The sequence below is a fragment of the Oncorhynchus tshawytscha genome, linkage group LG34, assembly GCF_018296145.1.
Source record: "Oncorhynchus tshawytscha isolate Ot180627B linkage group LG34, Otsh_v2.0, whole genome shotgun sequence".
NCBI classification, from domain to species: domain Eukaryota; kingdom Metazoa; phylum Chordata; class Actinopteri; order Salmoniformes; family Salmonidae; genus Oncorhynchus; species Oncorhynchus tshawytscha.
The window spans coordinates 1,698,681-1,724,780 of record NC_056462.1 but is presented as its reverse complement, the minus strand read 5'-3'; the positions used below and the strand labels follow the sequence as shown (position 1 = coordinate 1,724,780).

Below are 26,100 nucleotides of genomic sequence, written 5' to 3'. Positions count from 1 at the left end.
ATGGTTCATGGTCTATTGAGATAACCCCGAAGATTTATGACACCATAACACTAAAACAAAGAAAGAGATTCGCCCACTCGTAATCAAATGCTTCCAACAATTGAATGGGGTAAACCTAATAACCAATGTTTCGGCAACGCAGCGCCTCCTTCAGGGTTACATAATGAATGCTTGAACCAGGTTATGTAGGAATATTTTTGGGGTGTGCGTCAGCTTTTTTAAGCATAACACTCAATATCTCAAGGGAATCTAAAAAAACACAGTATTGTTGATCACATTTTTTACATTGAAAAATCAACCGGTACATATGCAAGCACAAACCCAGCACAACGAAAGCCTTGTCAATCAAATAGATGATTTGATGAACCACAATCCGGCTCCTTCCCTGATTTATGAATTCCATTAAACATCCCTGCATATCTAGGTGGATTTGCAGTGCATGAAAGATGATTATGAAACTGTTCCACAAATCCTTCTTTCAGACACAGACACAGCACAGACACAACAAGACTCAGACACAACACAACAGACACAACGAAGACAACACCAAACACAGACAGAACACATACAAAACTCCTGTCATCTCACAAAGGGAGGTCTCGCCATTACATAATCTTTATGTAAAACAACGTGAACTGCAACTAAATAAATCCTGCTTGATTAATCCATCAATATGCTTCTAGCAGAGTGTCATAGGCAACAGATGACTGATGACAGATGACAGATGACAAAAGGTAGATTTCTGTTAAAGATGTCAAATTATCTTGACCAATCAGAGAATTCGAGTGCAACTTACATGAGAAAACATAGATATCTGTAGAAATCAGCATTAACAATGCCCAATACTAATCAATCAAATCAATACACAAAAACATAAATCCATTACTCCAGCATATACAGTGCATCGCCCGAAAGTGATGACATTGCTAAGACACTATATAAATCACTCTAAAATCCCTATCCCAAACACTCAGTCACAGCAATCAACAGGCGTCACCACTAAGTCGATATAGTAAGTGACACTGTCACCCACCCAGAGCTACCCGTGCCAACACAAGACCGTGCCATCTACCCACCGCGTTCTGTAGGAGCCCTACCATCGCCGAGTCATCCTTGGCTTAAAACACAGCGCATGCTTGTGCCCTCTAAAGACACTCCTGTCCAGGGAGCAGAGAAATTATGAGCTGCTTAAAGAGCTGCTAAGCTTGAAAAGAGATGACGACACATATCAAGAGCAGAGAGTTAGAGTGAGAGAGGAGGACTAATTGCGAGAGCCAACAGTGTAGACCTATGTCTGGACTCGTAGCCAATCAATCTCTTACATCTCTTCCCCTCTCTCTCCCTCCCTCCCTCCCTCACTCCCTCACTTTCCTCCCTCTTACTGTCACTTTTCCTTTTTCCCATCACCCTCTTTCTGTCTCCCTTGCTCTCCCCTCTGTTTTCCACTCACCCTATATATCCCTCCCTCTCCCCATCCCTCCCTTCCTCCCACCCTCCCGCTCTCTCAAGTTAATGCTGGCTCACTGCAGAAGAGCTGGCAAAGGATCCTGGGAAAGGGACGCAGCAGCGTCAGCAAGCAGCAGGGAGCGGATTGGCTGGCCTCTTGAAGAGTGACCAATGAGACAGGGAAAAGCCGGCGTGGGTCAGCTCAGCAACCAATGAGGCAGAAGCTAACAGGATCAAAGGGAGCAGCAGTGTGCATGTGTGTGTATACCCATATTGCTGACTCACTGCACAGGCTGAGAGAGAGAGACAGGGAGATGGAGATAAAGGTAGGGAAAAGGAAAGGGGGGGAGCAGGGATGAATGAACATTGATTAGGGCATGGGGAAGCCAGGGAGATATTAAAGAAGAGAAAAAGATATAGGATAGAGAGAGACTACAGAGAGTGAACAAGACTAGAGCAGCCCAAACTCGGTCCCGGTGCACTTTTGTTTTTTTTGCACCAGACGGCTGATTCAAATAACCAACAAATGATTAAGCTTTGAATCAGTTGTGTAATGCTAGGGCAAAAAACAAAACTTGCACCCCTTGGGTCCTGAGGACCGATCAAAAAGGCAGCCTCAATAGCACATGCATGCACACACACACACACACACAACTACAGACACACACAAGTAAATAAACACTCACACAGACAGTGACTCGTAGACACAGCCGGACATACACACACATACACGCGCAAATGTCAACTCTAAACAACGACAGCAGGGAATTGAGGTAACAGCAACTCGGTAGGTAGTACTAGCATTAGAAATGACAAGACAATTCATCTGATCACAAACTAACTAAGATGTGGCAAAGCTGCTGGCTTCTGTCTAGATAACAGCCTATAACATTTGACAGTTTAGAATGACAAAATATTCTGAGGGCATCCAGACACATGACAGTATGCAAATGTGACAAAAATAACATAGTCTTCATTCTCAATTCAAGCCTTCTGCGTAGACTTGGGGCTGCATCCCAAATGGCATCCTATTCTCTATTATAGTCCCTAAGGTCCCTGTTCAAAAGGAGTGCACTATATAGAGAATAGGATGCCATTGGGGACACAACTGGGTCGTGACACCACCCTCTCTGCTCTTGCGTAATGAAACGGCAGGTTTCATCTCACTCGCCTCATTGAGCAGGTCCTTAAGTACTGTGATTCAAAAGGAAAGTGGAATTCCACTAGCCTGGCCCTTGTCATACTAAGGAGTGGCATGATGGAACAAACAGACTGGTACTCAGGCTAGAATGTCCCTCTCATCTGTAGTTCAGATAGCAGGAAACCGATAGGGAGATAAAAACGGAGCCACAGGAGGAAGGGTGTAGATCGGGATTGAAGCCTGGTCTCCAGTGAGGAGGCATGTACTAGCCAGGAGTGTTATCCACTTGACCACAGCTCTGGATAGCACTGCATGATTACCAGGATGCTTGGGAGGCTAGTAGACATCTAGAGAAATTAGAATCAGGTCATGTAGGCCTATGTGTGGATGGATGGACAGAGAGACTTGAAAGGCTTTTATAGAAGTGAATTGCGTGAACTGCACCAATAAGGGCACAATTGCACAAGCATATATCCAATTCATTGCATGCAAAATTTTAAGTCGAGATGCAGCACAACAAGAAAGTCTCTTTTCCAAGGAGTGCAGACAGAAGACTGAACACGTGTTTTGTCCAATACCATTATGCTGCTACACATTCTTATACCTTAATGCCTCCAAAAAACAGAGCATACGCAAAGCCAAAACAGGGTTGAAAAGAAAACAATCCACTTAACAAGACTGTATTCAACGAAAGGATTCTCCTCTTTTATTGGGTCTGAATCAGAACTCACTCGACCAAACTTGACCCATAGCCACAGGCTCATAGTGTAGCATGCTGATGGCAAGTGTTCCAATCCAGTGCTTTACACACAAAAGCTCAGTCCCAAATGGTAACCTACTCCCTATATAGTGCAGGGCACTACTTTTGACCAGGGCCCATAGGGGTGTCACACATTATCTGTCTTTCAAAGGAGTTCTTGCTGCTAATACTATACAACTCAGAATGAAGAGTCATCAACACATTAGTAACCGCGCCAAAATGCGCATGTGGAATGCCAAGAACGTGCACTGCAAAATAATGATGTTTTTCTGCAAGGATTTTTAGGATAGCTTGATATTGGCAATTCCATGGTAACGGAATTGCGTTGAGTCTCTGGTTTTACATTTTAAGTGAAAAAATCTAACAAAAACATTGATTGCAAAGTTTAACAAACCATACAACTCTATGCACAAGGGCGACTTTTAACAATTTACACTGAACATTTTACAAAAACACATTTACTGGAAGAACTGTGCAGAGGCAAAGTTTGGTAAGAGAATTTTGGTAAAATGTCCTTGAGTCCATGTAAAAATAATCTAAATGTTTTAAATACGTTTAAATATCTGCTCCGAATTAAGATTCTGTGATGTCGGCAGAAAGAATGGTATGTTAGCTATAACATGACACATTGACTTTGAAAAAAATCTCTTTTGGTTATTGAACTACATTAAAAGTGGATTTACACCCTGTAATGGAAATGCGGTAACAGAATTTGATCAAGGGTGTCAAGGGTGTCTCCGAAGTCGGTCCCTCTCCTTGTTCGGGCGACGTTCGCCGGTCAACGTCACCGGTCTTCTAGCCATCGCCGATCCACATTTCATTTTCCATTTGTCTTGTCTTCCCACACACCTGGTTTCAATCCCAGCAATGACACGTTGTGTATTTAACCTTGTGCACCTTATGTCTGGGGTGTTGTCCCATTATGTTTATTGTGTTTTGTTCACTGTGATTTTTATCATTAAACTGCACCGTTGGAACACAGTCTTTGCTCTCCTGCGCCTGACTTCTCTACCGCCAGTACGCACGCCTTACAAAATACAGGACCAAACCTATGGAGTCAGCAGGAGCAGGTACACTGGGTATACGGGTGAAGGAGCGCGTCCGGGAGCACGCAGCAATGGTCCACCATCTTGGCCCCGCCATGGACCGCGGTGTCTAGACAATGGACCACTGTGAGAGACAGGGCCTCCACCAGCACAACCGGGGTCTCCACTACGCGCCTCTCCTTCTCCTGGTCTCAGTGGGATTCGTCTCTCCCTTCCCCAGGAATATGATGGGATGGCTGTGAACTGCCAGGGGTTCCTGGAACCCCCTCCGGTCTCCCTGCGCACCGCCCCTCCCAGCTCCATGGGTATTGGAGAGGGGGTGCGAGGGGATGGAACCAACAGACCCTGATCTGAACGTCCGCGGGTAGCCAGCAGGTTATCCAGCCGGATGGACAGGTCCACCAGCTTGTCGAACTTAAAGGTGGTGTCTCTGCAGGCCAACTCCCGACGGACGTCCTCGCGCACTTCAACAATACTGGTCGATCAGGGCCCTGTCGTACCATCCCGCGCCGGAAGCCAGGTGCCGAAACTCCAAGGCGAACTCCTGGGCGCTCCTCGTCCCCTGCCTCAGATGGTAGAGGCGCTCACCTGCCGCTCTACCCTTGGGCGAGTGGTCGGCGGGTGAACTCCTCAAACTGGTCCAACACCGCATCTCCCTCTCTCCACACGGCATTGGCCCACTCCAGGGCTTTCCTGGTGAGGCACGAGACGAGGGCGGACACCCTCTTACAGCCCGAAGGAGCCGGGTTGACGGTTGCCAGGTATAGGTCCAGTTGTTTGGCCGCAGAGGTCACACTGCCTGTCAGTGCCGAGGCAGCAGGCAGGGCGCTCTGGCGCCACCCCAGGTGAGCCGGTACCATTCTCACACAGAGCCCTCTGTTGCACATATGTTTGTGTATGTCACTTTCCCTGAGTTTTCCCTGCATTCCCAGCATAAGGCGCTCGTCGATTCAGGTGAGGCTGGGAATTTTATAGATAAATCGTTCGCCCATAGTTTAGGGATCCCCATTGTTCCCGTGGCTGTACCCTTCCCCGTTCACGCCTTAGATAGTCGACCATTAGGGTCAGGATTGACCAGGGAGGTCACCGGTCCTCTTGGGCATGGTGACGCAGGGGGGTCACAAGGAGAGAATTAGTCTCTTCCGTATTGACTCTCCTGCGTTTCCCGTGGTACTAGGCCTACCCTGGTTAGTATGTCATGACCCCACTGTTTCTTGGCCACAGAGGGCTATCACGGGCTGGTCGCGAGAGTGCTCGGGGAGGTGTTTAGGGGTTTCCGTTGGTGCTACTACGGTGGAAAGTCCAGACCAGGTCTCCACCGTGCACATTCCCCCTAAATATGCCGATTTGGCTCTCGCCTTCTCTAAAAAGAAGGCGACTCAATTACCACCCCATCGACAGGGTGATTGTGCGATAGATCTCCTGGTAGACGCTGCAATTCCCAGGAGTCACGTGTATCCCCTGTCACAGGCGTAGATGGAGGCTATGGAATCCCTGCGTCAGGGGAACATTCGGTCATCCACTTCACCCGCCTCCTCGAGTTTCTTATTTGTGAAAAAGAAGGAAGGAGGTCTGCGCCAGTGTATTGACAATTGGGGTATGAACCAGATCACTGTGAGGTATAGTTACCCGCTACCGCTCATAGCCACAGTGATTGAGTTAATGCACGGGGCGCGCTTCTTCGCCAAACTAGATCGCAGGTGCGCTTACAACCTGGTGCGTATCCGGGAGGGAGACGAGTGCAAGACGGCTTTCAATACCACCTTAGGGCACTATGAGTACCTTGTCATGCCGTACAGGTTGATGAATGCACCAACAGTCTTCCAGGCCTTTGCAGACGATTTCCAGGGACCTGCACAGGCAGGGTGTAGTGGTGCATATTGATGACATTCTGATATACTCCGCTACACGCGCCGAGCATGTGTCCCTGGTGCGCAGGGTGCTTGGTCGCCTGTTGGAGCATGACTGTACATCAAGGCTGAGAAGTGCCTGTTCTTTCAGCAGTCCGTCTCTATCCTAGGGTACCGCATTTCCACCTCAGGGGTGGAGATGGAGAGTGACCGCATTTCAGCCGTGTGTAATTGGCCGACTCCCACCATGGTAAAGTCAAATCAAATGTATTTATATAGCCCTTCGTACATCAGCTGATATCTCAAAGTGCTGTACAGAAACCCAGCCTAAAACCCCAAACAGCAAGCAATGCAGGTGTAGAAGCACAGTGGCTAGGAAAACTCCCTAGAAAGGCCAAAACCTAGGAAGAAACCTAGAGAGGAACCAGGCTATGTGGGGTGGCCAGTCCTCTTCTGGCTGTGCCGGGTGGAGATTATAACAGAACATGGCCAAGATGTTCAAATGTTCATAAATGACCAGCATGGTCCAATAATAATAATAAGGCAGAACAGTTGAAACTGGAGCAGCAGCACGGCCAGGTGGACTGGGGACAGCAAGGAGTCATCATGTCAGGTAGTCCTGAGGCATGGTCCTAGGGCTCAGGTCCTCCGAGAGAGAGAAAGAAAGAGAGAATTAGAGAGAGCACACTTAAATTCACACAGGACACCGAATAGGACAGGAGAAGTACTCCAGATATAACAAACTAACCCTAGCCCCCCGACACAAACTACTGCAGCATAAATACTGGAGGCTGAGACAGGAGGGGTCAGGAGACACTGTGGCCCCATCCGAGGACACCCCCGGACAGGGCCAAACAGAAAGGATATAACCCCACCCACTTTGCCAAAGCACAGCCCCCACACCACTAAAGAAGGTGCAGCGGTTCTTAGGGTTTGCCAACTACTACCGGAGGTTTATCCGGGGTTTTGGTCAGGTAGCGGCTCCCATTACCTCACTGCTGAAGGGGGGCCCGGTGCGTTTACAGTGGTCGGGTGAGGCGGACAGGGCTTTTGGTCACCTAAGGGCTCTGTTTACCTCGGCTCCCGTGCTGGCCCATCCGGATCCCTCTTTGGCGTTCATAGTGGAGGTGGACGCGTCCGAGGCTGGGATAGGAGCTGTACTCTCTCAGCGCTCGGGTACGCCACCGAAGCTCCGCCTCTGTGCCTTCTTCTCGAAGAAGCTCAGCGGAGCGAAACTATGATGTGGGGGACCGGGAGCTGTTGGCTGTCGTCAAGGCTTTGAAGGCATGGAGACATTGGCTTGAGGGGGCTAAACACCCTTTTCACATCTGGACTGACCACCGCAATCTGGAGTACATCCAGGCAGCGAGGAGATTGAACACTCGCCAGGCAAGGTGGGCCATGTTTTTCACCCGTTTTGTGTTCACCCTTTCCTACAGACCAGGCTCCCAGAACGTGAAGGCAGACGCATTGTCCCGGCTGTATGACACAGAGGAGCGGCCCATGGATCCCACTCCCATACTCTCCGCCTCCTGCCTGGTGGCGCCGGTAGTATGGGAGCTGGACGCGGACATTGGGCAGGCGTTAAATGCAGACCCCGCTCCCGCTCAGTGTCCCGCTGGGCGTCTTTACGTCCCGTCTGCTGTTCGTGACCGGTTAATCTATTGGGCCCACACGTCACCCTCTGGTCATCCTGGGATCGGTTGGACAGTGCGCTGTTTGAGCGGGAGGTACTGGTGGCCTACCTTGGCTAAGGACGTGAGGGTCTATGTTTCCTCCTGCTCGGTGTGCGCCCAGTGTAAGGCTCCTAGACACCTGCCCAGAGGGAAGCTACACTCCTTACCCGTTTCACAACATTCTGTCGGTGGATTTTCTAACCGATCTCAACCTCTCACAGGGTAACACCGATATCCTGGTCGTTGTGGATCGGTTCTCGAAGTCCTGTCGTCTCCTCCCTCTGCCCGGTTTCCCTACAGCCCTACAGACTGCGGAGGCCTTGTTTACGTACGTCTTCCAGCACTACGGGGTGCCTGAGAATATTGTGTCTGATCGAGGTCCCCAATTCACGTCTAGGGTCTGGAAGGCGTTCATGGAACGTCTGGGGGACTGGATCAGCCTTACTTCAGGGTTTCACCCGAGAGTAATGGACAGGTGGAGAGACTAAACCAGGATGTGGGCAGGTTTCTGCGTTCCTATTGCCAGGGGGGAGCGGCCGGGGAAGTGGGCGGCGTTTGTGCCCTGGGACGAGATGGCACAGAACTCGCTTCGCCACTCCTCCAGGTTTACCTTTACTTGTTACTTCTGTGAACTTTCATTATCCTCCCTCCTCATGAGGGAAAGAAAATATCTTAAAGATATGTGGGTTTTTGGTGACAGAATTGAGGCACAAAGCAATGTTTCTTAAATGTACAGAAGGCTGTATCCACAACAATATATAAAAAAGTGTTGATATTAGTTGCCAAGGGTTTTTTTTACCTCAAAATTGTGATTTGATGTATTTCTAATATCTTTTAAGACTTTTTCTGGTAGAGATTTTCTAAGACTCCCTTTCCATCTGTTTGACCAGAAGTCAAAAGCCTTTGCTTATTCCTAAAAAAATATATTATGAAAAAATGGTTGAAATATGCCTTAATTTTTCGAAAATATAGACACCCAACAGCAAGATTTAACTTGGGGTCTTTTGTTTAGACATGTAACATTAACGTCAGCTAGCTAAACAATGAACTATAAACCCAATCCATAGAGTACTAGCAATACAAACTGATTGTCATAGCTAGCTAAAGTTAACCAAATAGGTTCAATGTTAGCTAGCAAGCAAGCTATCAAACTTCAGCTAGCTAGCTAACAGCAAGCTTTAACCTCCAATGAAAACAACTTTCTGACAAAATTAGAAACGTATAATATCTGAAACTGTAGCCATGTACATATACATGGATGAAAGCTTCATGGCAGACTGCAAACCCTTTCATAAAATAAGATGTCCTGTGTCGTTTCTGTTTAGTTTGCACAGCCTGCTTGGCTCGTTGTGTCAAGTCACTCTGGTTCACACTGACCGTGTGCAATGCCATAAGAATCATCAGATCTTTCTCCCTCTCTGTCACGGATGCCATGGTTGCCCTTAGTTTGAAGATGCAATCCGGAAACAGGTGTTTTATACAACAGCCTTCTGTGTTCTCTTTTCGACTCCTTATGCATTTGCAATCAAATGGCAGAATTCTATTAATCTCCTTATCATATTCTGCTTCTACTAGACATTCCACTGATTTCAAAACTCGGTCAACTTCTTCCGTGACAACACTGCTGATTGCCATTTCTTCCCCATCACTGTCATCAGAAGACTCTACACCGTCTTCTTCAATGAAAATGTTTTTTACCTAAATCAGGGATTTCCTCATAGTCTGATTCATTTTCATAGTCAGAGAGAGTCAGCATGGCACGATCGTTCTCCAGAAAGTAATCCATCACAACTTTTCCCCACTGACCTTTGAGAGCCTGATAAATTCAGGGCAGCAATGTTATTGAGAGCAGTAGCAACATATTTGCAGTTCTCCATTGCTAATGTTATATCTTTTGAAAAAAACTACAGTAGAAAGGATTATCTACGCATAACGAGCATCTCATTTTATAGACAAGATGCTACATTGCAGACCAATCTGAAACTCATCTCTCGGCATGTCCAGCCCACTCATCATCTCAGCCATTCATGGCTAGCGGGAAGGTTCCGGAGTTTTTCTTTAGCTAAACCTTTGGCTTGTAATTTAAAAACTGTATTCGTATTTACAGATGGCATAAAAATGTGTTATTAAGGCACATGAAAGCTCACATATCGAGAAGGCATTTCTGCCAAAAAACGCATTTTGATCAAAACAAATGTTTTACGTTCAAATGGCTCTCCTGTGAAGTCGTGACTTGCGACATACCTAGTTTCCTGATACCGGTCACAATTTGACATGCTCCTATGAACTTCACGTTGGTACAACACGGAAATGACCATATCTAGTTTGAGCCTTGTTTGAGTTCCAAAGAAGATCAAAAGAAAGAGATGTCTACAGTAATTCATTTTAAAATGGTGGATACACCCAAAGGTTGCCTCTCAAAATGGCACGCTATTCTGTATATAGTGCACTACTTTTGACCAGTGCCCATAAGGTGCCATTTGGGATGCAAAACAAAACAATGACCAAACCAACAAAGCTGATGAAACTACAGTTAAACAAATATATTATTGGTGCAATTTAATCACAGGAGGCAAAGCATAACAAGCGTCAACAGCTATATCGTTTATAATAATTACCATAACTAGTGGAAAATTAATTGTAATGTGTAATTTCAGGCCACTGATTCAGAATTTCACACTACACGAATCAAATCATAATGACTCTTACCGAGGGGGAAAGAACACAAAGCAGATGAGAAGATTTCAATAATAACTTATTAGCAGCATGAAACTAAATCTAATCGAGAGAATATGGCCAGTTAGTCTATCAGCAAACAACATTTTAGCCAATAGCAGAAGGGCTTATGGATATACGTTTTCATTGTCAGTGCAATCAAATTGTGTCATTGGTCTGTGTGCATCTGCTAGGAGATAGGGCTGCTACGGAATAAACTAGTTCTGTGAAACCACAACAGAGTGAGGAGAACCAGAGACTACAGAGAGATCACAGACTAGATACTAGTCCCTTACTGAGAATTAAAAAAAACAAAACAGATCAGAGGGGTTGTGGAGGAGGAGGTGAGGACGCTGGAAAGGGGATGTAGGAGGATTGGCTTGGATATAACAGGAACATGGACGGTAATTCCCAATCATTACGTTTGTGTACATGTGCATCCATGCTTGTGCACCCACACCACCCAGTCAGTCCATTTCACCATTCCAGCTGTGAGCTCTGTCTGTGTGTGTGTGTGTGTGTGTGTGTGTGTGTGTGTGTGCATCTTTAAAATGTGTCCACCCTCTCCTCTTCCAGACGCCAGATTGAGGATTACTTCAACCCATTCAGAGGGAGGTCTGCATGACGTTTGGCATCTGTAGACTCCCCCATCCCTTCACCCCACCCCCCTGGACACAAAGACACTGGGCTGGAAAGAACACTCGCTAAAAAAAAAGAAAACCTTGCTCTGAGAGGCAAAAACACCAGTTATGTGATACAGTAGGCTTATGCCAACTCTCAACCTCTCAAAATAAACACACCCAGTTCAGTTACATTACTAATACTGCAAATATAGGCCAAAACCCTGTTCGAATAGTTTATAAAGTCTAAATTTTTTCCTTGCTTCAAATAATATCAGATCTGACATGATTGGAAAAATGTGAAAGCCGCTTACTAGAAACTGCAGTTTCAATCTATCCAATCGTGTTTGACCTATTTTTTTTTACAGTCTATGTGTTTGACCCACAATATATAAAGGGAAGAGAAGAAGTATTGGACCACAGCCCAAACTCCAATATCAAATTCATCAATAATATATACCACTCACCAGTCTCAATGGAAAGCAGTGTCGGTGTGCAGCCCTGTCTCGCCTCTCTAAGTTTTGGCCAATAATGTCAATACTCCACTCAGCTCTGCTACCCTTTCCATCCCACAGCTCTTTCCAGAGCACTGACCTCAGCTGTTTCCCCCTATGCTCCCTATCTCTCTCCATCTCTCTATGGGAACAACACAAACTGCCTTGTCACGCCATCACAACGGTGACGCCGGCCAAATTTTCTAAACGTAAACCAGAGCGTGAGAGGGACACAAACACAGTCACACACACACACACACACACACACACACACACACACGTGACTAAAAGGGACACAACAGGTTAGAGCAGGGGGCCCAACGCTCCATAATGAAATCACTAGTAGCATTAGCAACATGCTAACACCTCAGCTAACTGTCTGAGATTGTAGACAGACACAGGGCTTGTTTTCAGTGAGTGGAGGGATTCATTTCAGAACTGTAGAGAGTGTGTGTTAGGAGAGTTCCAAAGGGGAATCCTAACCGGTTTTTAATTGCTTAGGTTTATTAGCAGTGCCAAATTCTGAACACACATACAAACACGCATGCACAGAACACGCACATACACTTCACCTGGCTGGGATACATATTATCAATGGCTAGACTGGCCACACAAACAAGGAACATAAATGCTGTTCACTTTGTTACTGAGCAACGACCGGAGTAAAAGGGCTTTGAAATCACCATAATAACAAAGGACATTGTGGACTTAATGACTGACATTAAAGTCCTCCCATCATACAGTGTGAATCCCAAATGACACCCTATTCCCTATATAGTGCAATACTTTTAACCAGGGCACATAGGGTCAAAAGTAGTGCAACGATATGGAAATAGGGTGCCATTTGGGATGCAGATATAGTGTGGGATGAAATAACTGCAATTTCTGTGAGTATTCATTTGATTTAAGATGAGTCTTCATTAACTGGGGAATACAAGTCTTGTTCAAATGGAAGGCAACAAAGCTTAATTATAGCATTCGTCTAAAATTAAATGGACAATGAAAATGACAACAGTCCATGAAGACTACATCAATCCTAAAACATCGGCACTGTTGTAGATCAACAACTAGCACAAAGCACTTATCATTCAGATGAATTGGACAGTATACACAACTAGAAATGACCTACCATTAACAGAGCATACAAATCTAACCAACATAGCAGGTATTTTTTATTTAATTATTCTAGCCAGTTAACATTTATGCAATTTGTGAGGCAGACATCAAAGATACAATCTGATTGAGGCATCTACCACTATTATCAGTGACTATAGAATCCATAGTGCTGAATACCATACAGTTGAAGTCGGAAGTTTACATACACCTTAGCCAAATACATTTAAACTCAGTTTTTCACAATTCCTGACATTTAATCCTCATAAAAAATCCCTGTCTTATGTCAGTTAGGATCATCACTTTATTTTAAGAATGTGAAATGTCAGAATAATAGTAGAGAGAATGATTTATTTCAGCTTTTATTTCTTTCATCACATTCCCAGTGGGTCAGAAATTTACATACACTCAATAGGTATTTGGTAGCATTGCCTTTGAATTGTTTATCTTGGGCCAATCGTTTCAGGTAGCCTTCGACAAGCTTACCACAAAAAGTTGGGTGAATTTTGGCCCATCCCTCCTGACAGAGCTGGTGTAACTGAGTCAGGTTTGTAGGCCTCCTTGCTCGCACACGCTTTTTCAGTTCTGCCCACAAATTTTCTATAAGACTGAGATCAGGTCTTTGTGATGGCCACTCCAATACCTTGACTTTGTTTTCCTTAAACCATTTTGCCACAACTTTGGAAGTATGCTTGGGTCATTGTCCACCTGGAAGACCAATTGCGACCAAGCTTTAACTTCCTGACTGATGTCTTGAGATGTTGCTTCAATATATCCACATGATTTTCCATCCTCATGATGCCATCTATTTTATGAAGTGCATCAGTCCCTCCTGCAGCAAAGCACCCACACCCCCACATGATGCTGCCACCCCAGTGCTTCACGATTGGGATGGTGTACTTCAGCTTGCAATCCTCAGCCTTTTTCCTCCAAACATATTGATGGTCATTATGGCCAAACAGTTTGATTTTTTTTCATCAGACCAGAGGACATTTCTCCAAAAAGTACGATCTGTGTCCCCATCTGCAGTTGCAAACCGTAGTCTGGCTTTTTTTATGGCGGTTTTGGAGTAGTGGCTTCTTCCTTGCTGAGCGGCCTTTCAGGTTATGTCGATGTAGGACTCGTTGTACTGTGGATATAGATACTTTTGTACCCGTTTCCCCCAACATCTTCACAAGGTCCTTTGCTGTTGTTCTGGGATTGTTTTGCATTTTTCACACCAAAGTACATTCATCTCCAGGAGACAGAACGAGTCTCCTTCCTGAGCGGTATGACGGCTGCGTGGTTCCATGGTGTTTAAACTTGCGTACTATTGTTTGTACAGATGAACATGGTACCTTCAGGCTTTTGGAAATTTCTCCCAAGGATGAACCAGACGTGTGGAGGTTTCTTGAGTTCCCCATGATGTCAAGTAAAGAGGCACTGAGTTTGAAGGTAGGCCTTGAAATACATCCACAGGTACACCTCCAATTGACTTAAATTATGTCAATTAGCCTATCAGAAGCCTTTAAAGCCACAACATTGCTTTCTGGAATTTTCCAAGCTGTTTAAAAGGCACAGTCAAGTTAGTGTATGTAAACTTCTGACCCACTGGAATTGTGATACAGTGAATTATAAGTGAAATAATCTGTCTGTAAACAATTGTTTGAAAAATTACTTGTGTCATGCACAAAGTAGATGTCCTAACCGACTTACCAAACTATAGTTTGTTATTAACAAGAAACTTGTGGATTGGTTGAAAAACGAGTTTTAATAACTCCAACCTAAGTGTATGTAAACTTCCATCTACAACTTAATATATACAGTGCCTTTGGAAAGTATGCAGACCACTTGATTTTTTCCACATTTTTTTACGTTACAGCCTTACATGCTGACCAGACCAGACACGTCGTGGGTGCGAGCGTGGCAAAACACATTTGTAAATCCATGTTATTCAATTATTGCACTCACACTGCTCAAGCGCGCCAATGAGCGTCTGCGTTGCCAAGGGCAAAAATGAAGTCATTCCTATTTCTGACACAGATCGCGCTGCAAGTCCTTCCTCTCCCATCTCCTCATTGGTTTATAGAAGCAGGTACCCACGTGCCATCTCCTCATTGGTTATACCCACGTGGGTGATTGAAATATGAACTGTTTTGCCAGTTGTCGTGGTAATACTATGAAAGTTTGCCAATCACCATATAAGTTCAAAGATGAAAAAGCCTGGGAGGAGAGATGACTAGAAACAATTCGGTTGACCGTTTTATGTTTGGATTAATTGTTGGAGTAGAGGACCTTGTGCATTTCAGGTAAAATTACAACTCAATGTGTATATCCCAGGACAAATTAGCTAGCAACAGCAAGCTAGCTAAATAGGACAAATTAGCTAGCAAGTGCAAGCTAACTAGCTAAATTGACATAAATGTTTAATGCTTTTCGACCTGTCCCCAAATTAATGTCATTGGTTCAGAGTTTGTTTTGATATTTTAACCTGCGTGTCGTCATCGCTTTTGGTGTAGGGGGACAAAATACATTTATGCACGATAGCGCAAGTGCGCAGCCAGTTTGGGTTCCGTTTGATTCTAAAGTTGAAAAAAAACATTCTTCAGTAATCTACACACAATACCGAACAATAACAAAGCAAAAATAGGTTTTTAGAAATGTTTACAAAATGAAAAACTGAAATACATTATTACATAATTACTCAGACCATTTGCTATGAGAAATTGAAATTGAGCTCAGGTGCATCCAATTTCCATTGATCATCCTTGAGATGTTTGTACAACTTGAATAGAGTCCACCTGTGGTAAATCAATTGATTGGACATGATTTGGAAAGGCACACACTTGTCTATATAAGGTCCCACAGTTGACAGTGCATGTCAGAGCAAAAGCAAGCTACGAGGTTGAAGGAATTGTCCGTAGAGCTCCAAGACATTTTGTCGAGGCACAGATCTGGGGAAGGGTACCAAAACATTTCTGCAGAATTGAAGGTCCCCAAGAACACAGTGGCCTCCATCATTCTTAAATGGAAGAAGTTTGAACCACCAAGACTCAGCCCAACTGCGCAATCAGGGGGAGAAGGGCCTTGGTCAGGGAGGTGACCAGGAACCTGATGGTCACTCTGACAGAGCTCCAGAGTTCCTCTGTGGAGATGGGAGAACCTTCCAGACGGACAACCATCTCTGCAGCAGTCCATCAATGAGGCCTTTATGGTAGAGTGGCCAGACGGAAGCAACTACTCAGTAAAAGGCACATGACAGCCCGCTTGGACTTTGTCAAAAGGCACCTAAAGACTCTCAGACCATGAGAAACAAGATTTTCTGGTCTGATGAAACCAAGATGAAACTCTTTGGCCTGAATGCCAAGTGTCACGTCTGGAGGAAACCTGGCCCCATCCCTACGGTGAAGCATGGCAGTGGCAGCATCATAATGTGATGCTGTTTTTCAGGGGCAGGGAGATTAGTCAGGATCGAGGCAAAGATGAACGGAGCAAAGTACAGAGAGATCTTTGATGAAAACCTGCTCCAGAACGCTCAGGCTGGGGCGACGGTTGACCTTTCAACAGGACAACGACCTTAAGCACACAGCCGAGACAACACAGGAGTGGCTTTGGGACAAGTTTTTGAATGTCCTGGAGTGGCCCACCCAGAGCCCGGACGTGAACCCAATCGAACATCTCTGGAGAGACTTGAAAATAGCGGGGCAGTGACGCTCCCCATCCAACCTGAACGAGCTTAAGATGATCTGCAGGGAATAGGAGAAACTCCTCAAATACAAGTGTTCCAAGCTTGTAGCGTCATACCCAAGAAGAATCAATGTTGTAATCACTGCCAAAAGGTGCTTCAAGAAAGTACTGAGTAAAGGGTATGAATATGTAAGTAAATATAATATATATATATACACACACACACACACACACACACACACACATACACACGTTCAAAAGTTTGGGGTCACTTAGAAATGTCCTTGGTTTTTAAAGAAAAGCTATTTTTGTCCATTAAAATAACATCAATTTGATCAGAAATACAGTGTTGTAACGGGGTGAGTGACCCGCACCTCAGACTCCTGGAGTGGGCCAGCTCTCTGAGGAGAGACACATGGAACGAGGGGTTAATACTAACCTCATTCCGTCTCCTCAGGACTTTAAATGGCCCCACAAACCACGGCCCCAGCTTCCGGCAGGGCAGGCGGAGGGGCAGGTTTCGGGTCAAGAGCCAGACCCGGTCCCCTGGTGCGAACACAGGGGCCTCACTGCGGTGACAGTCTGCGCTCACCTTCTGGTGCAGCACGGCCCGCTGGAGGTGAACATGGGTGGCGTCCCAGGTCTCCTCCGCGCGCCTGAACCAGTCATCCACCACAGGAGCCTAGGTCTGACTCTGATGCCAAGGCGCCAGAACCGGCTGGTACCCCAGTACGCACGGGGAAGGAGAGAGGTTAGTGGTGGAGTGGCGGAGCGAGTTCTGAGCCATCTCGGCCCAGCGCACGAACGCCGCCCACTCCCCCGGCCGGTCCTGGCAATAGGACCGCAGAAACCTACACAATCCTGGTTCACTCTCTCCACCTGCCCATTACTCTCGGGGTGAAAACCCGAGGTAAGGCCGATCGAGACGCCCAGACGTTCCATGAATGCCCTCCAGCCCCTCGAAGTGAACTGGGGACCCCGATCAGACACTATATCCTCAGGCACCCCGTAGTGCCGGAAGACGTGTGTAAACAAGGCCTCCGCAGTCTGTAAGGCCGGAGGGAGACAGGGCAGAGGGAGGAGATGGCAGGACTTGGAAAAATGGTCCACATCTATCAGGATCGTGGTGTTACCCTGTGAGTGAAGAAGATCGGTGAGGAAATCGACCGACAGATGCGACCAAGGCCATTGTGGAATGGGTAAGGGGTGTAGCTTACCTCTGGGCAGGAGCCTTACACTGGGCGCACACCGAGCAGGAGGAAACATAAACCCTCACGTCCTTTGCCAAGGTGGGCCACCAGTACTTCCCACTCAGACAGCGCACTGTCCGACCAATGTCTGGATGACCAGAGGAGGGTGACTTGTGGGCACAATAGATCAACTGATCACGGACAGCAGACGGAATGTACAGACGCCCAGCGAGACACTGGAGGGGAGCGGGCTCTGCACGTAACGTCCGCTCAATGTTCGCATCCAACTCCCACACTACCGGCGCCACCAGGCAGGAGGCCGGGAGTATGGGGGTAGGATCCATGGGCCGCTCCTCTGTGTCATACAGCCGGGACAGTGCGTCTGCCTTAACATTCTGGGAACCTGGTCTGAAAGAAAGGGTAAAAACAAATGGCCCACCTTGACTGACGAGGATTCAGTCTCCTCGCTGCCCGGATGTACTCCAGGTTGCGGTGGTCAGTCCAGATGAGAAAAGGGTGTTGAGCCCCCTCAGGCCAATGTCTCCACGCCTTCAACGCCTTCACCACAGACACCAGCTCCTGGTCCCCTACATCATAGCTGAGCTTCTTTGAGAAGGCGGCACAGGGGCGGAGCTTCGGTGGTGTACCCGAGCACTGAGAGAGCACGGCTCCTATCCCAGCCTCTGACGCGTCCACCTCCACTATGAACGCCAAAGAGGGATCCGGATGCACCAGCACGGGAGCCAAGGTAAACAGAGCCCTTAGGTGATCAAAAGCCCTGCCCGCCTCAGCCGACCACTGCAAACTCACCGGGCCCCCCTTCAGCAGTGAGGTAATGGGAGCCGCTACCTGACCAAAACCCTGGATAAACCTCTGGTAGCAATTGGCAAACCCTAAAAAAAACGCTGCACCTCCTTTACCGTGGTGGCCAATTACGCACAGCTGAAATGCGGTCACTCTCCATCTCCACCCGAGGTGGAAATGCGGTATCCTAGGACGGACTGCTGGAAAAACAGGCATTTCTCAGCCTTGACATACAGGTCATGCTCCAACAGTTGACCAAGCACCCTGCGCACCAAGGACACACGCTCGGCGCGTGCAGAGGAATATATCAGAATGTCATCGATATACACCACTACACACTGTCCGTGCAGGTCCCTGAAAATCTCGTCCACAGAGGCTTGGAAGACTGACGGAGCATTCATCAACCCGTACGGCATGACGAGGTACTCATAATGCCCTGAGGTGGTACTGAATGCTGTCTTCCACTCGTCTCCCTCCCGGATACGCACGGGTTGTAAGCGCTCCTGAGATCTAGTTTAGTGAAGAAGTGCGCCCTGTGCATTGACTCAATCACTGTGGCTATGAGAGGTAGCGGGTAACTGTACTTCACAGTGATCTGGTTAAGGGCTCGATAGTCAATACACGGGCGCAGACCTCCCTCCTTCTTCTTCACAAAAAGAAACTCGAGGAGGCAGGTGAAGTGGAGGACCGAATGTACCCCTGATGCAGAGATTCGACAGGGGATACACGTGACTCCTGGGAAGTGCGGCGTCTACCTGAAGGTTTATCGCACAATCCCCCCTACGATGCGGTGGTAATTGAGTCGCCTAGAGCCAAATCGGAATATTCGGGGGGAATGCACACGGTGGAGACCTGGTCTGGACTTTCCACCGTAGTAGCACCAATGGAAACCCCCAAACACCTCCCCGAGCACTCTCGCGACCACCCCGTGAGAACCCTCCGTTGCCATGAAACAGTGGGGTCATGACAGGCTAACCACGGAAGGCCTAGCACCACGGGAAACGCAGGAGAGTCAATGAGGAAGAGACTGATTCTCTCCCTGTGACCCCCCTGCATCACCATGACCAAAGGAGTGGTAGCCTCCCTGATAAAGCCGGACCCTAATGGTCGACTGTCCAACGCGTGAACTGGAAAGGGCCTAACCACTGGAACAATGGGGATCACTAAACTATGGGAGAATGCTCTGTCGATAAAATTTCCAGCCGCGCCTGAATCGACGAGTGCCTTATTTTGGGAATGCGGGGAAAATTCATGAAATTTGGCTTGCAAAAACAGGTGGGCAACAGAGGGCTCTGGGTGAGAATGGTGCAAGCTCACCTGGGATGACGCCAGAGTGCTCTGCCTGCTGCCTCGACCCCCAGAGGAACCAACCCGGCACCGACCGGCAGTGTGACCTCTGCAGCCACAGATTGGGCACGTGAAAGCCCCCCCTCCGGCCTCCCTGAGTGCAGCACCCCCTCGGCTCCATAGGCACCGGAGTGGTGGTGCTGGGAGATGGAACCCCTGGCAGCGTGCCGCCATCCCATCAAACTCCCTGGGAAGGGCGAGACCCATCCCACTGGGACCGGGTGCAGGGGAGGCGAGTAGTGGAGACCCCTGTTGTGCTGGTGGGGGTGCTGGAGGGACTCCCTGTGTAATCTGGACGACACGGTCCATGACAGTGCCGAGATGGTGAGGCATCGTGTTCCTGGACGCGCTCCTCTATCTCCACAACGGGGGCACCCGCTACTTCTGACTCCATTGATAGGAGTGGAATTCTGTAACTGGGTGTGTGACTGGTTGCCGGGAAGTCAGGCGCAGGAGAGCAGAGATGGGTGATAACAGGAGAACTTTAATATACACCCTGGCCCAAAGGCACAGGCAAGTCAGCACAAAGCACAACCACGGTAACATAAACCGGATTAAACAAAACAAACAAACCTAGGTTTGAAACAAACCTAGCGCAAGCCAGCCTGTAGTGTAACACCCTACACAAAGAACAATTCCACACACAGACATGGGGGAAACAGAGGGTAATACACATTTAGTCTGATGAGGGAATGTGAACCAGGTGTGAGGGAAAACAAGACAACAAATGGAAAATGAAAGGTGGAGCGGCGATGGCTAGAAGACCGATGACGTCGACCGCCGAACTCCGCCCGAACAAGTCGTGACAAGTGTAGACATTGTTAATGTTGTAAATGACTATTGTAGCTGGAAATGGCAGATTTTTTAATGGAATATCTACATAGGCGTAGAGAGGCCCATTATCAGCAACCATCACACCTGTGTTCTAATGGCACGTTGTGTTAGCTAATCCAAGTTTATAATTTTAAAAAGGCTAATTGATCATTAGAAAACCCTTTTAGCACATCTGAAAACTGTTGTCCTGGTTAAAGAAGCAATAAAACTGTCCTTCTTTAGACGAGTTGAGTATCTGGAGCATCAGAATTTGTGGGTTCGATTACAGGCTCAAAATGGCCAAAAACAAAGCACTTTCTTCTGAAACTCGTCAGTCTATTCTTGTTCTGAGAAATGAAGGCTATTCCATGCGAGAAATTGCCAAGAAACTGAAGATCTTTTACAATGCTGTGTACTACTCCCTTCACAGGACAGCGCAGACTGTCTCTAACTAGAGTAGAAAGAGAGGTGAACAACTGAGCAAGAGGACAAATACATTAGTGTCTAGTTTGAGAAACCCGCAAAACACCAGTCTCAATGTCAACAGTGAAGAGGTGACTCTGGGATGCTGGCCTTTTAGGCAGAGTTGCAAAGAAAAAGCCATATCTCAGACTGGCCAATAAAAATAAAAGATTAAGATGGGCAAAAGAACACAGACACTGGACAGAGGAACTTTGCCTAGAAGGTCAGAGGTCATCCTGGAGTCGGCTCTTCAAAGTTGACCTTGAGACTGGTATTTTGTGGGTACTATTTAATGAAGCTGCCAATTGAGGACTTGAGGCATCTGTTTAAAGGGACAATCAACTGCTAATTGTCCCTTTAAAATCTATTATGTTGAAATTGTTGCTTAATTGTCAGGATAATCCTCATCTTGGCTATCTATACCGCAATGTTTTCATCTCAATCTTTCTTTGTTGAGAGGGATTTGTCGGTTCAATGTGTGTTTGTTGGAAAGGGTGCGTTAAGTCCACCACCCCCACTCTGTGCGTGGACACACACAAATCTAAAGCATCCACAGGGCCCACGCAGTAGGGATGGGATGATGAGAGATCATGGAGATATCGGGAGGGGAAGGGGGATGGTACAGATCTCTCTCATCCTCCCACCCACAAGTATATTAAGACCATCTCCCACCCACAGCTATAGAGAGAGGCTTTGGTCATTGCGGTTTAAACCAAAAGGCATCCTGATGCTGTTAGATGTTGTTGCATAATGCCATGGCAGCCATGTTTGTGCCTGCTGTGTAATATTGACCCCTAGCAGTTCAGGGAATGTTCCGAATGCTCAATATACTGCATCTCTTCTCCCACTCCCTGGTAGTCAGAGGAATATAGTTATATACCGGTATGCGTGCTTTACTGAGAAGAATACTCAAACATTGCCTTTGTACTCAATGTTGAACATTGTTTTTCCCCTTTGCTGTGTATCTGTGAAGGCCTGTCTTTTTCATAAGTGCTCTGTCCATGACAATAACACTCACTCTACACATCTAGCGACAGCACTGTCTGAGGATAGCAGATATGTCAATGAGAAGAGTCAGTGTGTGTGTGTGTGTGTGTTCCAGTCACCTTAAATTACAGAGTACAACTGTGCTAGTGTCAGTGCAACAGAAAACATGGACTTTGCACATCTGTCAACCAGAGTCAGATACACTTCCCATTTCAGCCGTCACTGAGCAGTTAGCCATACCACGAAATACACTGCATCTGTGAGACTGAGAAGCAGTACTGTTAAAGGATCACTTCACTGAAAAACTGTCTTTTGGTATTTTGTTCATTAGTCCACTGCTAATACTATCCCCCAAAACAGAGCACGCCAGCAGTCAAGTTTTCAAGATAGAGCACGATCAGTACAGAGCAAAAACTGTAATGAGTTGAGCATGTTTTCATGTTTTTGACGCAAACTATCCCTTAGCACACTCAACCACAAATGTATTAGCTAAATGCAAATAAAAAGGCTAAATGTTTCAGAGCTAACATGAACACAATATAAACCACTTGACTCAATATCAACCAAGAGATTATCAGATAGATATAAAGAAAACAGTTCATTGAACAATAAGGGAAATAGGCAAAGGAAATATCATTTCATAAGATGAAATACAAAGCAGACCTCACTAAAATAGTTCATTAATTCACAAATATATTCTAAGCAAGATAAACTCCCATGAATATTAGGAAAATATCTTTAAAATAGCATATTTGATTCCCATTATAATATATGGTTGGAATTTGATTGTATCGCATCATAACCCACTTAAGATTTCAGGGCTTGACTCGCTACAGAGCCCCACACCCATTGTAGCCCATATAGCTGCCCAGAACTGTCTGCATGATGAACAGTGGACCAGTGCAACCCCCAGATAAAGTTTCATCACCCCAGCAATTGATACACAGGCCATGTCCCAAATGGTACCCTCTTCCCAATGTAGGGCACTAGTTTTGACCTGAGCCCCCCTATTTAGTGCACTACTTTTGACCAGGGCCCATATGGCTCTGGGCAAAAGTAGTGCACTATATAGGGACAATGGTGCAATTTGGGATACAAGCCACACTCTCACAGCCCTCCTCCTATCAATGTATCATCAGTGTCTGGTTTCCTCGCATGGGCGTCAGTCTACAGCCTGCCCACGCTGATAAACACACACACACACACACACACAAAATGGGAGAACAACTGCAAGTGTCAAACACCTGACAAACAAAAATACTGTAAACGAATGCACACACACACACGCTATGTGTACACACAGAAAGATCTAAGTTCAACATTCAGCCACCAAACCATTGCTCAGTGTTGTGATAGGATGTTACTATTCAAGAAAATAGTCCCAGTAATATTTCAAGAGATATAAGGTATTTGAGTGAAATGAGGATGCCACCTATGGATCTTTCCCTTGACATGTATGTGTCTAGTCAACTAATTATCTCTGACTGTTTGTGTTAGAGGGGCAGACCTACAGAGACACACAGTTAGTGACGTACACAGACTTTACACCACACACCCAACTATCCCCCCAAAGGAGACACTATGCAGACAATACAACTTCCTCCCTTCTTCATTTCTCTCTGTCAATGTCCCTCGTTTTTCCCTTCTCTCTCCATCCTCCCTTCTCCAAGCCCAGAAAACACCACTTACTTGAACTCCATGGCTGTTCTGTTTCTCTCTTCTCTCTTCCCTCTCGGTATGTGAGAACGTCCACACAGATCTGCCTGTCACATAATCCGTCTCATCTCTGACATGGTGTGTGTGTGTGTGTGTGTATGTGAGGGAGCGTATGTGTGTGAGAGGCTGGAGCTGTTACGATAATGCAAACAGACTGACAGAGAAGCCACCAGCTGAGCGCAGCAGGAGGGAGGAGGGGCATCACTGTCAGGGGAGAGGCAATGACCAATCGCAGAGCTCAGTGAGGCTTGGGGGTGGCCACGTGTGTGTGTGTGTGTGTGTTTGGCTTGTAGCCCCACAGGGCCAGAGGCGTTACAGGCAGAAAACAACAGACTTCACTAGATAAGGAGGGAGAGAGTAAAGGGATGTGTAACAGGAGGAGAGGAGAGGGGGGAAACAAACAGAACATACCGGAAGCCACTCATGATTTGAATGTCATGTTTTAGAAGAGCATGTTCTGCATGGTTAGAAAGGGATGGTAATATTTGTATTTACAATGGTGTTTATGTTTTATACTGACTCACCAGGTGAAATATAGTAAATCTATTTCAGTTCTATTCAATCCAAGGTAAAAGTATTATAATACCGTACAAAATAAATGCATTGTCGTAAGATGTGGAACCAGCATGGGAACCCATTTGACATAAATGTATGTATATAGAACAGTACTGAATGAATCAGGCACCTTTTCCAGTGCCTAAAAAAACATTGCAGTACATTGAATTTGTCATTGCTGAGGTAATTAACTGGTTTAAACTTCAGGACTTCTACATAAAGTCCCTGATGAAGAGTGGCGGTAAAAACATCTGCACGCTCCATTAGCCCTCAAAACCAAACAAGCGGTCGTTGAGTTCTCCCCCATTACGGTTCCATGGTCTTCTACACACCTCTGATGATAGGTCTGAGTAAATGGTTGGCCAAAAAAACGAATATTTTGGCCAACCATTCACTAACCAGAGATTAGTACGTCGTTGTAATAGAAACAATATGGTAGTAATCCATTTCCCAAAAGATATTTACACAAAGTGGTGTCCAATAACTAACATCAGCCTTGCGGCAACAGCAGTCTTTTAATGGAGAAACAGGAAAAGAGAAGCAAAACACTAGTGGATGATGAATGAATATGCAGACTATTGACTAAAGTTGTGCCAATTAAGAATTATGTTATCACTTCTTGCACGTCTTCACTAAAAGACCATACTCATGAAATACATGCAAAAATACAGTAGAGAGCAAATTGAGCACCAATTTCTTTTATTAATTATTATTTGGCTGTCCCAAATGTTCACTCTCTGCTTGTTTGTCTAAGGCAGGGGTCAAACTCAAATCCTGGAAGGCGGAGTGTCTGCACATTTTCGTTCACTCCCTTGCCATTGATTGATCATTTAAGGTAATTGAATAGTTAGGAATCCCCCTCCTTGTTGTCTAGATCTTAACTGGACACAAATTGAAAGGAAATAACAAACACCAGCAGAAACACAGCACTCTGGGAAATGAGTTTGACACCCCTTATGTAAGGATAAACATTGTAGGTTATTTATTTGTTCATTAACCAACAGGTTGTCAAAGTAGCCTTGTGGTTTGTGGTCCACAGACCTGAAACGACAGAGTAGGTGTAAGCAATAGCTCCAACTAGTTTTTGCCATGTTGCTTTTACTCAGATGTGTGAAGGGGAGTGAACAAGGGCAGGGAGAAATCTCCCCAAACAAAGATAGGATGTTAAGGCACGGGGGAGAGATATACTACTTCCTCAAAATGACTTTACCTACAAATCACCAGGATCAAGGGAGCACTGGTCATAATAACATGCCACTCACTGAAGCTCCCTGGGGTCTTGAAAACAACAGCAAGAGTCTGGTGAACAGTGCTGTGTGAGTGTTTGTCAGACAGCAGAATGACCACTCTCTGCACAGAGGGCAGTAAGGCTAACTCAGTCTATCCTGTTTGGGTCTGGTGCCACTGATGCCAACAAAGCATTCCTCTTAAATATCCTTCAATCTCCCTGTCTCTCACAGCACAGCCATTGGAACTGCAGCACCGCACTGGACAATGAAATAATCACTCATGTTGTCAACATTCACGAACAAATTATAAAATACATGTATGCAGACAGACATACAGACCGAGAAAAATACAGAGATCCCTAGCCCTATCTCCCCCCCTTCAAAAAACACACACACACATACTCTCTAGCCAATATTTCCCTATGCCACAGACCTGCCCTTGGGGAATTTCCTCTCTCCCTCCTACTGTA

At 46.2% G+C, this 26,100-nt stretch overlaps 1 protein-coding gene across 4 annotated transcripts in view; it reads right to left on the bottom strand.

Moving 5' to 3' along the window:
* The window catches only part of trim2a (tripartite motif containing 2a), a 70,777-nt gene that overhangs the window by 28,176 nt on the left and 16,501 nt on the right, over window positions 1–26,100 (bottom strand). For 2 of the 4 annotated variants that reach the window (XM_042311846.1, XM_042311849.1), the window contains exon 1: window positions 1,077–1,337. The exons of 1 other annotated variant lie outside the window; for it this stretch is intronic. The gene's annotated coding sequence lies outside the window, so the exon portion shown is untranslated. Of the gene's footprint in view, window positions 1–1,076; window positions 1,338–23,819; window positions 23,991–26,100 lie in introns of those variants that run through there. One more of the 4 variants, XM_042311848.1, reaches the window with a different exon arrangement.